General features: G+C 41.9%; 1 non-coding gene across 1 annotated transcript; it reads left to right on the top strand.

Moving 5' to 3' along the window:
* The first annotated feature begins 14,128 nt into the window (after window positions 1–14,128).
* LOC118482322 lies at window positions 14,129–14,235 on the top strand. The gene has a single exon (XR_004868365.1). It is a non-coding gene; the product is annotated as a small nucleolar RNA R71 (small nucleolar RNA).
* The last annotated feature ends 334 nt before the right edge of the window (window positions 14,236–14,569 follow it).

Genomic DNA, 14,569 nt, shown 5'->3' with positions numbered 1-14,569 from the left:
ATGCGGGCCGCGTACGAGTCCCAGATGCAGAAACTTTGGACAGACTTGTTGTTTGAGCTTGTGAACGATCATTTGAGCAATTAATGAAGCATGGGCGCCCTCTACATGACCCCTAGCACCCAGGGCCACCTGCTGAACATCCATGATGCCTTGTAGGTTGATGTGTAATGATCCTAAGCCCCATTTTTCACTATAAAAGGCAAGGCATTGTGCATAAGTGAAACACACCTCAAAACCTGTTCTCTTGACCATCTCTGGAGCTCTCAAGCACTCTTCTAACATTCTAAGTCGTGCACCAAGCTTCTGTAAGTGTGTCTACCCTTTTATGGCTTAGTTTTTGCTTAGTTTAGCTTAAAAGTCAATCTGTCGTAATAAACGATTGACTTTGCGATAAATCACAAATGGTCCAGTGGTTTGTCGAATCAAAGGTAGTTATATGTTGGTAATCATGTGGGCTTTAAACCCCTAAAAGGGCACCCTCTGATTCCCGCTCTAACTAGTCCGAATGTCGAGTCAAACGTGCTTAGAAAAAGTCAACAGAAATGTCATTTTGTGATTTCATGCATAATCGGTAATGTAGATGATATGTAACATGTTTGAACACTCATAAAACATGATAATAAGTATGTAAAGTAGTCTAAGCCTGTTTGATCCGACCATTTATTGTTTTGACCCGGTTCGGAGCCGAAAGTCGCAAAAGCTTTGACTTTCGCATTGACTTCAGTTCTGACCCGTTAAAGTTTTATTTAGATATGCCATAGGACTCTCTTAGGACTAGGTTACATGATGGTATAAACCTCTGTGACCGGTTCGTTGTTTGTCCGAGTCTTTTACACATTTCCGTTAAATGCTTAAAAGTTGACCGTAACGCCCTTTTTAATTTAAAACGAGAATTTCGGACATGTGAAAGAATCATAACCTTAGTTACTGAATTCTAAGCATGTCCCTAAAATTTCACGTCAATCCGAGGTCCAGAATAGGAGTTATGCTAAATAGCGCAAATTACGGAAACTTTAGTAATTTAGTAGCGCAATTAGCATAACGCCTAACTAAACCCGGATTTCGACACCAAACCTTTTACTCACTGATGTAAAATAATATTTTGGGATTTTTAAAGATTTTTAAATATTTTTAACCTGCTCATTACCTGCGGTTATGGCAACGATTCGGTAAATACCGAATATACCCTTTCCGGCCATAACTTGAGTTCTACATGGTCTTTTGACCCGATTCCAGTTGCTACTGATTTTAAATAATAAATAAAGTATTTTAGACTTTATAAACTGTTCGGGAAACTCAGATTTCCTGTAGAACTCAGAAACCTCTTTTATAATCTTTAAAAAGACCGAAATACCCCTACGGGGCATAATATGAACTTAAACTCGTTACGGGCATTATGGAAGGAATCCTACTGATACCACAACCTCTTTAAGGCATATTGACTTAGGAAACCAGTGTAGGTCTCTTACGGTTACCCGTTGCGCCTTTTGCGCGCTCGGTTCGGCTTATGTAAGTAATTTACATAAAATAGCCGAAACGGGTCAACCATATTGTTTTGACCCCAAAATTCAGAGTGTGATTATTATACCCCTATAAAACAAGTCTTCAAACTTGTTGGGTCAAAATCACATTCCATTCCCGGTTTTCGCCTTTCACGCGATTAAACCGTATCTATCCTTTGAAACTGACCGGTCTAAGCTACGGCTAAATTAAAGACCCGTTAGGATTCTAATAGGTTAATTTAAACATTCGTTCCAGATTAGGGGACCAGTAAAAGCTATCTGCAATTTATTTCGATTAAGGATTAATACTTGCAAAGGTAAATACTTTTAACTTATTTTCCGTTATACGGGCTTGGGTTACGGTAATTAAAATACCGCTTGGTCGGACAATTGACCCCAACTCATTAGTAGTTGGGTATTATCAATGTGACCCGTTTAAAAATTTGTTTTGTTTGGCTTTACGCCTTTGGGGGCTTAATGACCATGTCCCGGATATACTCGGCAGCATTTCACGAAATGGCCACGACCCTGACATCCGAGTGTAGGCGTACACTCGGCATTATGTCCATGACTATAAAGGTATAGCCGTTGGTTTACCCGCCATGGTTTTATACTATGTGGTGTGTCTATTAAACTTTAACCCGGCACGACCCGGGCGACCGAACGCATAGTAAACATGTAATTCTTTACAAGATTTAATTATAAATTATCCCAAGTTATAAAGAGTTTGTGCCTTGTGCATTTAAACCAATTTTATTAAACATTTTACAAAAGTGTCAGTTGAATGTATTTACGAGTGTAAACTGACGTATTTTTCCAACAAGACTAAATGCAGGTACTATGCGTAATTGGCTGGGATTGCTCCTTAGCATCATTAGAAGTCTCGCAAGCTTAAGATGCCTGAAGTCTGTTGAACAATACTTTTGTTATTATTATTGATCCCCTGTGGATTTTATTTTCAACAATGGTGATACTTTGATATTACAATTAATGTTGAAATATATTTATCTTTATGCTTCCGCTGTGCATTCATATAATTGTGTGGTTTGACTATATTGTTGCCAACTACGTCACGGTAATCCCCCACCGGGCCCACCGGTGAGACACGTGGAAATCGGGGTGTGATAGGTTGGTATCAGAGCTAACATTGAGTAAATTAAACACTAGCCTTTGTGTTTAATCTCAGTTACACAATTGCACATACTTGAGTCTAGACAAGAACATAGGACAAATTCGAATTTGTTATTCCAGTTTGTCTTTTTATTGTTTATTGTTATTTAAAGTTTTGAAAGCAGGAAATATGCCACCTGCAATCAGACGAGGAAGAGGAGGAAGAGGCAAAGGGACGGTCATTACTCACAATGATCACGAGGCTGGACCTTCGAACATGCGAGCTCCTTCCAGTACAAGGAGTGAAGAACCACAAAGACGAAGAAGAAACCTCTTTGAACCTGCGAGGCATTCTACCTCGCATAGCTCAACACCCTCATACCGTCATTCGTTTGGACCAGATTCGGAAAACAATCCCAATAACCCTCAACCATCCTTTATACCTCTCCAGCGATCTGCTTCGCACCGTTCTTACGACGATCCTTCACCTTTCTTCATAGGACAGTTTAACCCGGCGGATTATGTCCAAGAACCAATAGGGTATAAACCTTTGGGACCAGAGGATCACTTTTCTGAAGACAATGCAGTGGATATGGACGAGGATACAGATCCCGTCGAGCCTACACGGGGTACTCCCAATCATCCAATTGAGATTTCTGATGGGTTATCCTTCCATGGAACACCCTATCAAGGTCCTGACAGCTACCAGGCGAGGTTTGACCAATGTAATTGGTACTTTACACCATCTCATCACTTCTCGCCTCACGACCAACAGCAACAACAGGATCCTTCTGAGGATTCGCGGTTTGTGGCAGTTACGCCACCACCACCGCCACCGGTTCAACCAATAATTCCAGATCCGCCAAGGCGTAGAAGATCAGGTGCACGGATGTCTACCCGAGGAGGGGAATTTCATTTCAGCACCCCTCGCCACTCGAGTGCTAGTCACTTTCCGTCAGTACCTGAAGAAGAACCACAATTGGGAACCTTCTGGTCACCCTGCAGAGGTGAATTCTGCACCAGTTGCACCACCTCCGCCACCTTTCGGATATGACAATCCGATACCAGCGTACGGCGCTTCCACGGCGTACAATCTGTTTGAGCAGCCGACTCACACGCACTACAACTATAACTATGATGCCGACCCATATGTGATAGCGGCTAATTATAATGCCCTCCATGGAACCTCTTGGAGACCAGATTACTCAGCTCATGGGTATCCAATACCTCCTAGACCTCCGGTTCAGCAACCGTCGCAGCAGCCACGTTTTTCTCCACTGGAGCAAGAAGAAATACTCCACCGTTTAAACCGAGTGGAACGAGACTTCGAACAAGAACGAAAGAGTAATCGTGGATTTCTCAAGGGCCTAGCAAACCTACTAAAAGGGAGGAAGAAACGAGATCATTAGTCTCCTTATGTATTGTTGTATTACTATTACAATTTAGTCCCTGCGTGGACATTTATCGTATTTCAGTCCCTACGTGGACATATCTTTTAGTCCCTGCGCGGACATCTATCTTGTATTTGATCCCTGCGTGGATATGTTTTGCTATAAACCTCTGCGTAGGTAATTATTTATTTAAAAAGCCCCGTTTAGGGCAGCGTGTAATCATGTTTGAAGTTTATGGAATGTTATGTTATAAATTTCATTTTTGTTATTACTATATATGAAATAAATCAAAAATCGTTCCTTTTAAATTTAAATCTGCCTAAATAAAGAATCTTAAGAGTGAAACCTAGCCAGGTGTCTTTATAAGACCCGGCCAAGATGGTAAGACCTGATTAAAAGATTCAGATTCCCTGTTAACCTCTGTAATCATGTTAACATTTATGGCAGATGTGATTCGTTAAAATCGCACGCGTCATTCTTATATAAGATTCCTTCTAAGGATTCCAAAGCCCGAATTAATGATTTATAAATCATGGGTTAAATCATCAATAAAGATGATCAATTATTAAACATTCATTAGTGATGTCGTGCCCACGGGCCATAATTATTGTCATATAAGACAAAAGGCAGTGGTAGTCTATGACTCCCTGTCAGAAAAGGTAAAAGGACTACGGTTCAAACCTTCAGGCCTTGATTCTCTGTAATCCCGGCTAATATTATAAAAACGTCCTCGTGACTAGGCTTTTATGCCAATAACAATATTAATTGTAATTAGGATAAGTATGTTCAAATCCTATATAAAAGTGAGTAACAAATTAACCAGATATGGTCTCTGTTACCATGGTTAATGAATTGCCATAAAAGACAATTCCATAATAAACTCCTAAATAAAATTTTTCGTTATCTTCTGTAACAGATTCAAGTTACCATGGCTGATCCTAGTGGGGAGAATAGTCATACGAAAGAAGACGAATACGATAACGCCCAGGTTTATTTGACGGGCGCAGAATTGAAAGCTCTTGTCGACAATGCTGTTAAGGCAACCCTGGATCGACAATACGAGGAGTATACTGAATCCCGGAGCAGAACCATATCCAAACCACACTCAAAGCCGAAAACCCACTCAAATCTCACAGCAAACCACCGTCTAAGCCCAAAAAGGACGATGATAATCACTCATCCAATGAAAACAGTGTCCGTCAAGAAAGAGTGTATACTGATGCATCTCGCGCCAGGGGCTGTACCTACAAGTATTTTGTATCTTGTAAACCCCGAGATTTCACCGGGGAGAAGGGCGCAGTCGATTGTATGACGTGGCTAGACGAGATGGACACCGTGGTGGACATCAGTGGGTGCGCAGAGAAGGACGTGGTAAAGTTTGTTTCACAATCATTCAAGGGCGAGGCCCTGGCTTGGTGGAGAGCTTTGGTTCAGGCCTCGGGGAAGGCTGTTCTATACAGCATGACATGGGAGGAATTCATTTCTCTCATCAAGGAGAATTACTGCCCTCAACATGAGGTTGAAAAGATAGAGACTGACTTCCTGTCATTGGTGATGACGAACCTTGACTGTCAAGCTTACCTCACGAGCTTCAACACGATGTCCCGGTTGGTTCCGTATCTGGTAACCCCGAAACCAAAGAGGATAGCTCGTTTTGTCACTGGATTAGCCCCCGAAATAAAGGCAAGCGTGAAGGCCTCTCGGCCAGCGACCTTTAGATCTGTAGCTGACATTTCTTTGTCCCTCACTCTGGATGCGGTCCGTCAAAGATCGTTGAGGAACAAAGAAGCTGAGAAGAGAAAGCGTGAAGATGATACTTCACGGAGGTCGGGCAAGAAGCACCGTGGAAACGGTGATAACAAGAGAGGGTCGGAGTCAAGGAAGGATGGGCAACAGTCTGGTGAGAAGCCCAAGTGCAAGAATTGCAAGAGACATCACTTTGGAAAGTGTAGACTCGAATCGAACTCGCAGACTCAGTCGAAGTTGTATGCTTGCGGGTTATGCAAATCCAAGGACCACAAGACCGTGGATTGCAAAAAGATAAAAGATGCAACTTGCTATAACTGCAACGAGAAAGGGCACATTAAAAGAAACTGCCCTAAATATGCCAAGAAGCCTGAAGAAGCCAAGAAGAACAATGCAAGAGTCTTCAGGATGGAGGCGAAAGAAGCAGTGCTAGATGATAACGTGATCACATGTACTTTTCTCGTAAATGATATCTTTGCAAGAGTACTTTTTGATTCGGGCGCTGATAAGTCTTTCGTAGATCATAAATTTTGCAAATTGCTAAATATGCCTGTCAAAACCTTAAATGTGAACTACGAGGTAGAGCTAGCAGATGGCACCTTAGAAACCATCTCCACTGTGTTAGATGGATGTGTGATATCCATTAAAAACCACTCTTTTCCTCTATCTCTACTTCCCTTTAAATTGGCCGGTTTTGACCTAGTATTGGGTATGGACTGGTTATCTCATAACCAGGCCCAAATCGTCTACAACAGAAAGCAAGTGGTGATAAAGACTCCGTCTGGTGAATCGCTTACCATTCGGGGAGATACCCAGTACGGATTGCCTGAGCAAGTGACTATGCTCAAGGCTTCAAAATGTCTAAAGAAGGGTTGTGTCATCTACATGGCACAGGTGATTATTGAAGAGCCTAAACCGAAGATAGAAGACATTCCCGTCATTTCGGAATATCCAGAAGTTTTCCCTGAAGATCTACCTGGTTTGCCACCAGATAGGCAAGTGGAATTCAGGATCGATATCATCCCTGGAGCAGCACCTATTGCTAGAGCACCTTACAGGCTAGCACCAACCGAAATGAAGGAATTAAGGACCCAACTAGATGAGCTGCTGGCTAAAGGTTTCATCAAACCTAGTTCGTCTCCCTGGGGAGCACCTGTCCTGTTTGTTAAGAAGAAGGACGGATCGATGCGTCTGTGCATCGATTATCGCGAGCTTAATAAGGTCACGGTAAAGAATAGATATCCCTTGCCGAGGATCGATGATTTATTCGATCAGTTACAGGGGGCAAGTTATTTCTCGAAGATTGACTTGAGGTCAGGCTACCATCAACTGAAAGTCAGAGATGAAGACGTACATAAAACCGCATTTAGGACTCGTTACGGCCACTACGAGTTCCTAGTGATGCCTTTTGGGCTCACTAATGCATCGGCAGCGTTCATGGATCTCATGAATCACGTTTGCAAGTCGTACTTAGATAAATTCGTCATCGTTTTCATCGATGACATTCTTATCTACTCGAAGAACCAAGCTGACCATGAGAAACACCTTCATTGTATTCTCAAACTCCTACATCACGAGAAACTCTATGCCAAATTCTCTAAGTGCGAATTCTGGCTTAGAGAAGTCCAATTTCTTGGACATGTTGTCAGCGAGCGTGGTATCCAAGTGGATCCCGCTAAAGTTGAAGCTGTCATGAATTGGCAAGAGCCAAAGACGTCTACAGAAATTCGTAGTTTCCTGGGGTTAGCAGGATATTACAGGCGATTCATTGAAAATTTTTCAAGGATTGTTGCGCCCTTAACTTCTTTGACCAAGAAGAAAGTAAAGTTCGTTTGGGGCCCTAAGCAGCAAGAGTCCTTTGATATTCTGAAGCAGAAGCTGAGCAACGCTCCTGTGCTGACATTACCTGAAGGTACCGAAGAGTTCGTAGTTTACTGCGACGCATCACACACTGGCATGGGATGTGTGCTCATGCAGAAAGGCAAGGTTATTGCCTATGCTTCAAGACAGTTAAAGGTGCACGAAAAGAATTACACCACCCATGACTTGGAGCTGGGTGCCGTTGTGTTCGCACTAAAACTGTGGAGGCATTACCTGTATGGTATCAAGTTTGTGATCTATTTTGATCATAAGAGCCTTCAACATCTGTTTAATCAGAAGGAGCTAAACATGAGGCAACGCCGTTGGATGGAGACTTTAAATGATTATGATTGTGAAATCAGATATCATCCCGGCAAGGCGAATGTAGTCGTTGATGCCCTGAGTAGAAAGGAAAGGGTAAAACCCACCCGAATCAATGCCAAAAGCATTGAAGTGAAGAATAATTTGATTGAAAGGTTGTTAGCTGCACAGAGAGAAGCTGTGTTGGAGGCTAACTATCCTAAAGAAAAGCTGGGAGTAACTGAGGAGCAGTTAACTCTTAGCAAGGACGGAATCTTACGATTAAATGGACGAATATAGGTTCCAATTTATGGAGGACTACGAGATGTTATCCTCCAAGAAGCCCATAGCTCCAAATATTATGTTCATCCGGGAGCTGATAAGATGTATTAGGATCTAAAGGCAAGTTATTGGTGGATAGGCTTGAAAAAGTCTGTAGCCGCTTATGTAGCCAAATGCTTGACTTGTGCGCAAGTCAAAGCTGAGCATCAAAAGCCGTCTGGCTTGCTACAACAGCCTGAACTCCCAGAATGGAAGTGGGAATGTGTAACTATGGATTTTATTACCAAGTTACCCAAGACGAGGAAAGGAAATGACACAATATGGGTTATAGTCGACAGACTGACTAAGTCAGCTCATTTCTTACCCATCAAGGAGACTTATAGCTCCGACATGTTAGCCCAGTTATACGTTGATAAGATTGTAGCCTTACACGGCATACCTGTGTCTATTATCTCCGACAGAGATACTAGATACACGTCTCATTTCTGGAAAAGCTTCCAGCAATCTTTGGGCACACATTTGAATTTTAGTACGGCTTACCATCCTCAGACAGACGGTCAGAGTGAGCGTACTATTCAAACGTTGGAAGACATGCTACGTGCGTGTGCTATCGATTTGGGTGGTAGTTAGGATAAGAACCTACCACTAATCGAATTCTCCTACAACAATAGCTACCATACCAGCATAAAGGTTGCGTCTTTCGAGGCATTATACGGTAGAAAGTGTAGATCGCCTGTTTGTTGGGCGGAAGTTGGAGATGTCCAATTATCAGGACCAGAGATAGTCTTCGAGACAACGGACAAGATTGTCCAGATTCGAGACCGTCTCAAAGCTGCCCGAGATAGGCAGAAGAGTTACGCGGATCCAAAGCGTAAAGATTTTCACTTCGAAGTAGGTGAAAAAGTGTTACTTAAAGTATCACCCTGGAAGGGGGTGATGCGTTTCGGTAAGAAAGGCAAACTAAGCCCGAGATACATAGGACCTTTCGAGGTTATCGAACGTGTCGGGTCAGTTGCCTATAAGTTAAACTTACCGGAAAAGCTCAATGGAATTCACAATGTGTTCCACATCTGCAATCTAAAGAAGTGCTTCGCTGACGAATCACTAGTAATACCTCATACTAATGTGCATATAGATGAGAGCTTGAAATTTGTGGAAAAACCTTTGTCGATTGAAGATCGACAGGTAAAGAAGCTTCGAAGGAAGCATGTACCTATTGTTAAGGTCAAATGGGATGCCCGTAGAGGTCCCGAATTCACGTGGGAGGTTGAAGCCACGATGAAAGAGAAATACCCTTATTTATTTCAGTAAATCTCGGGTCGAGATTTATTTTAAGGGGGTGAGGATGTAACACCTCGAAATTTTGTCCAATAATGTGTTAACACGTGTCATGAGTTTACACGTGGCATTAAATATTAAATAAAGGACTAAAGTCGACAAACCTTGAATGTATGTAAATTCGAGGGTTATAAATGTCAACGAAGGGTAAATATACTGTATAGTAACCCTAAATGATGCTCGTACCTTCAAACGAATAAATCATGGATCGTACGGGGCGAAACGCGGGAGAAAGTGAGAGATTACAAGCTACAGGGGTTAACTGTGTCAACATGTTTAATTTATACCTCTGAGTGACCCTTTGACGAACCCAAGGCTTTGTAACAGTAAAATACGCTCACTAGAATATACTATGTAAATCTCGCGAAGTTCTGTTTTAAAACGAGAAAGTTATGATCAAATTCGTATGCGAGGGGTTAAAAGCGTCAACAATAAAAGTGAAGGCTTTTCGGATAGTAATTAAACTAACCGGGGACTTAACAATGCGGGTAAAAGTCACGAGGCCCTTAGTTGTAAATAATCGAGGGCCAAATCGCAAAGTTACCCCTTCGAAACCGAAAGGTCAAGTTAATCATTACAAAAGATTTGAAAATCTTGAAATTCAGGCCTCAGGCGGCCCGCCTGAGTGTAACAAGCAAGTTAATGCGGGCCGCGAGCCACCTGTGGATACGTTTCCTGACATGAAGATTCAGGCGGCCCGCGTACATGTAGCCTGAATCTAATGCGGGCCGCGTACGAGTCCCAGATGCAGAAACTTTGGACAGACTTGTTGTTTGAGCTTGTGAACGATCATTTGAGCAATTAATGAAACATGGGCGCCCTCTACATGACCCCTAGCACCCAGGGCCACCTGCTGAACATCCATGATGCCTTGTAGGTTGATGTGTAATGATCCTAAGCCCCATTTTTCACTATAAAAGGCAAGGCATTGTGCATAAGTGAAACACACCTCAAAACCTGCTCTCTTGACCATCTCTGGAGCTCTCTAGCACTCTTCTAACATTCTAAGTCGTGCACCAAGCTTCTGTAAGTGTGTCTACCCTTTTATGGCTTAGTTTTTGCTTAGTTTAGCTTAAAAGTCAATCCGTCGTAATTAACGATTGACTTTGCGATAAATCACAAATGGTCCAGTGGTTTGTCGAATCAAAGGTAGTTATATGTTGGTAATCATGTGGGCTTTAAACCCCTAAAAGGGCACCCTCTGATTCCCGCTCTAACTAGTCCGAATGTCGAGTCAAACGTGCTTAGAAAAAGTCAACAGAAATGTCATTTTGCGATTTCATGCATAATCGGTAATGTAGATGATATGTAACCTGTTTGAACACTCATAAAACATGATAATAAGTATGTAAAGTAGTCTAAGCCTGTTTGATCCGATCATTTATTGTTTTGACCCGGTTCGGAGCCGAAAGTCGAAAAAGCTTTGACTTTTGCATTGACTTCAGTTCTGACCCGTTAAAGTTTGATTTAGATATGCCATAGGACTCTCTTAGGACCAGGTTACATGATGGTATAAACCTCTGTGACCGGTTCGTTGTTTGTCCGAGTCTTTTACACATTTCCGTTAAATGCTTAAAAGTTGACCGTAACGCCCTTTTTAATTTAAAACGAGAATTTCGGACATGTGAAAGAATCATAACCTTAGTTACTGAATTCTAAGCATGTCCCTAAAATTTCACATCAATCCGAGGTCCAGAATAGGAGTTATGCTAAATAGCGCAAATTACGGAAACTTTAGTAATTTAGTAGCGCAATTAGCATAACGCCTAACTAAACCCGGATTTCAACACCAAACCTTTTACTCACTGATGTAAAATAATATTTTGGGATTTTTAAAGATTTTTAAATATTTTTAACCTGCTCATAACCTGCGGTTATGGCAACGGTTCGGTAAATACCGAATATACCCTTTTAGGCCATAACTTGAGTTCTACAAGGTCTTTTGACCCGATTCCAGTTGCTACTGATTTTAAATAATAAATAAAGTATTTTAGACTTTATAAACTGTTCGGGAAACTCAGATTTCCTGTAGAACTCAGAAACCTCTTTTATAATCTTTAAAAAGACCGAAATACCCCTACGGGGCATAATATGAACTTAAACTCGTTACGGGCATTATGGAAGGTATCCTACTGATACCACAACCTCTTTAAGGCATATTGACTTAGGAAACCAGTGTAGGACTCTTACGGTTACCCGTTGCGCCTTTTGCGCGCTCGGTTCGGCTTATGTAACTAGTTTACATAAAATAGCCGAAACGGGTCAACCATATTGTTTTGACCCCAAAATTCAGAGTGTGATTATTATACCCCTATAAAACAAGTGTTCAAACTTGTTGGGTCAAAATCACATTCCATTCCAGGTTTTCGCCTTTCACGCGATTAAACCGTATCTATCCTTTGAAACTGACCGGTCTAAGCTACGGCTAAATTAAAAACCCGTTAGGATTCTAATAGGTTAATTTAAACCTTCGTTCCAGATTAGGGGACCAGTAAAATCTATCTGCAATTTATTTCGATTAAGGATTAATACTTGCAAAGGTAAATACTTTTAACTTATTTTACGTTATACGGGCTTGGGTTACGGTAATTAAAATACCGCTTGGTCGGGCAATTGACCCCAACTCATTAGTAGTTGGGAATTATCAATGTGACCCGTTTAAAACTTTGTTTTGTTTGGCTTTACGCCTTTGGGGGCTTAATGACCATGTCCTAGATATCCTCGGCAGCATTTCACGAAATGGCCACGACCCTGACATCCGAGTGTAGGCGTACACTCGGTATTATGTCCATGACTATAAAGGTGTAGCCGTTGGTTTACCCGCCACGGTTTTATACTATGTGGTGTGTCTATTAAACTTTAACCCGGCACGACCCGGGCGACCGAACGCATAGTAAACATGTAATTCTTTACAAGATTTACTTATAAATTATCCCAAGTTATAAAGAGTTTGTGCCTTGTGCATTTAAACCAATTTTATTAAACATTTTACAAAAGTGTCAGTTGAATGTATTTACCAGTGTAAACTGACGTATTTTCCCAAAAAGACTAAATGCAGGTACTATGCGTAATTGGCTGGGATTTCTCCTTAGCATCATTAGAAGTCTCACAAGCTTAAGATGCATGAAGTCTGTTGGATAATACTTTTGTTATTATTATTGATCGCCTGTGGATTTTATTTTCAACAATGGTGATACTTTGATATTACAATTAATGTTGAAATATATTTATCTTTATGCTTCCGCTGTGCATTCATATAATTGTGTGGTTTGACTATATTGTTGCCAACTACGTCACGGTAATCCCCCACCGGGCCCACCGGTGAGACACGTGGAAATCAGGGTGTGACAGCCGAGTCTTTTAAACATTGATGAGGGCATGAGGTTAATGTTAGCCCCAAGGTCGGCTAGTGCATTACGAACGGGGGAGTCCCCGATTGAGCAGGGAATCGTGAAGCTTCCAGGGTCGATTTTCTTTTGGGGAAGTTTGTTGAGTACGAGGGCAGAGCATTCTTCGCCTAAGTTAACTAATTGCAAAGTTTCAATTTTCTTTTTATGAGTAAGGAAGTCCCTCATGAACTTAGAGTATTTGGGCATCTGGGTTAGGACATCAATAAAAGGAATATTGACATGCAATTGTTTTAATAGACTTTCGAACTTTGCGAATTGCTCATTGGTCTTTTGACGAATTAACCTACCGGGGTACGGAACTCGAGGAGCCTTGGTAGGCTCTGATGATGGAGGGGAGTTCTTCTCCTGCAGAGGCAGGGGTACAGTCTCTTCTGTCGGTGGTGGCGCTTCCGCAGGCCCCACGGTGCGGTTTCGTAATGTGATGGGATGAACTTGCGCTTTTGGGTTTGTTTCGATATTGCTTGGTAATGCACCTTGTGGTCTCTCGGAAAAATTTTGAGCTAGTTAACTTAATTGTTTTTCTATGTTTTGAATACTAGCTTGTTGATTTCTAAAATTTGATTCTAATTGTAGAAACCTTTCCGAGTTTTTCTTTTCAGTGTCGGAGATGAGGCGAGATACAGTATCTTCAAGCCTTTCTCGTCCACCTTGTTGTTGAGTGAAATTTTGTGACTCATTTCTTGGTTGTTGAAAGTTTGTTCGTTGGGTTTGTTGGTTACTACTATTGCCGGGCTCTCTCCAACCAAGGTTTGGGTGGTTTCGCCATCCTTGGTTGTAAGTGCCCGTTGGAGGACCCGACGGCCTAGGTCTATTATCAATGTAGCTTACCGATTCTTGTTGATCGTCTGTTTCTTTCATACAATTCCAATTTTCAGGTGGCCCACCACATCCTTCACAAGCCATAACCGAGACTGTTTTTGTCATTTCCAATTTTTTTATTTTTGAAGAAAGGGCCTCGATTTGGGCTTGTAAAGAAGTGCTTTCATCAACCTTATGGGCGCCCGGGGCAATAGATTTATTGCCTCGGGGGGTGTGCCACTGAAAATTGGTTTGAGCAATTTCCTCAATTTGGTTATATATTTCATGCGAGCGGCGATTACCTAAGAGTCCCCCGGAGCTAGAGTCAAGTGTCTGCCTTGTGTGTGGCAACAACCCATTATAGAAAGTGGATACTTGTTGCCATATCGCAAGGCCATGATGTGGACACTTTTGCAATAGTTCCTTGAACCATTCCCAAGTTTCATATAAGGATTCCCCGTCCTCTTGTAAATATGTATTAATTTCAGTCATTAATTTAGCCGTTTTAGCGGGAGGGAAATACTTATATAGAAATTTTTGGGCTAGTTCATCCCAGGTGTTTACCGATCCAGCTGGGAGGGCGTTGAGCCAAGCTTTTGCTCGGTCTTTTAGTGAAAAAGGAAACATTCGAAGGCGGATGGCGTCATTTGATGCTCCATTGATCCGAAAGGTATCACATATTTCTAAGAAATTAGTAATATGTAGATGGGGATCCTCGTCTGCAAGCCCATGGAAGGTTGCGGAGTTTTGGAGCATTTGTATCAAATGCGGTCGAAGTTCGAAGTTAATGGCTTCAACATTCGGTGCATTGATAGCGGCGCCTAGGTTACCT

Source organism: Helianthus annuus, chromosome 9, assembly GCF_002127325.2.
Source record: "Helianthus annuus cultivar XRQ/B chromosome 9, HanXRQr2.0-SUNRISE, whole genome shotgun sequence".
Classification (NCBI taxonomy): Eukaryota; Viridiplantae; Streptophyta; class Magnoliopsida; order Asterales; family Asteraceae; genus Helianthus; species Helianthus annuus.
This window is presented reverse-complemented; position numbering and strand designations above follow the sequence as displayed.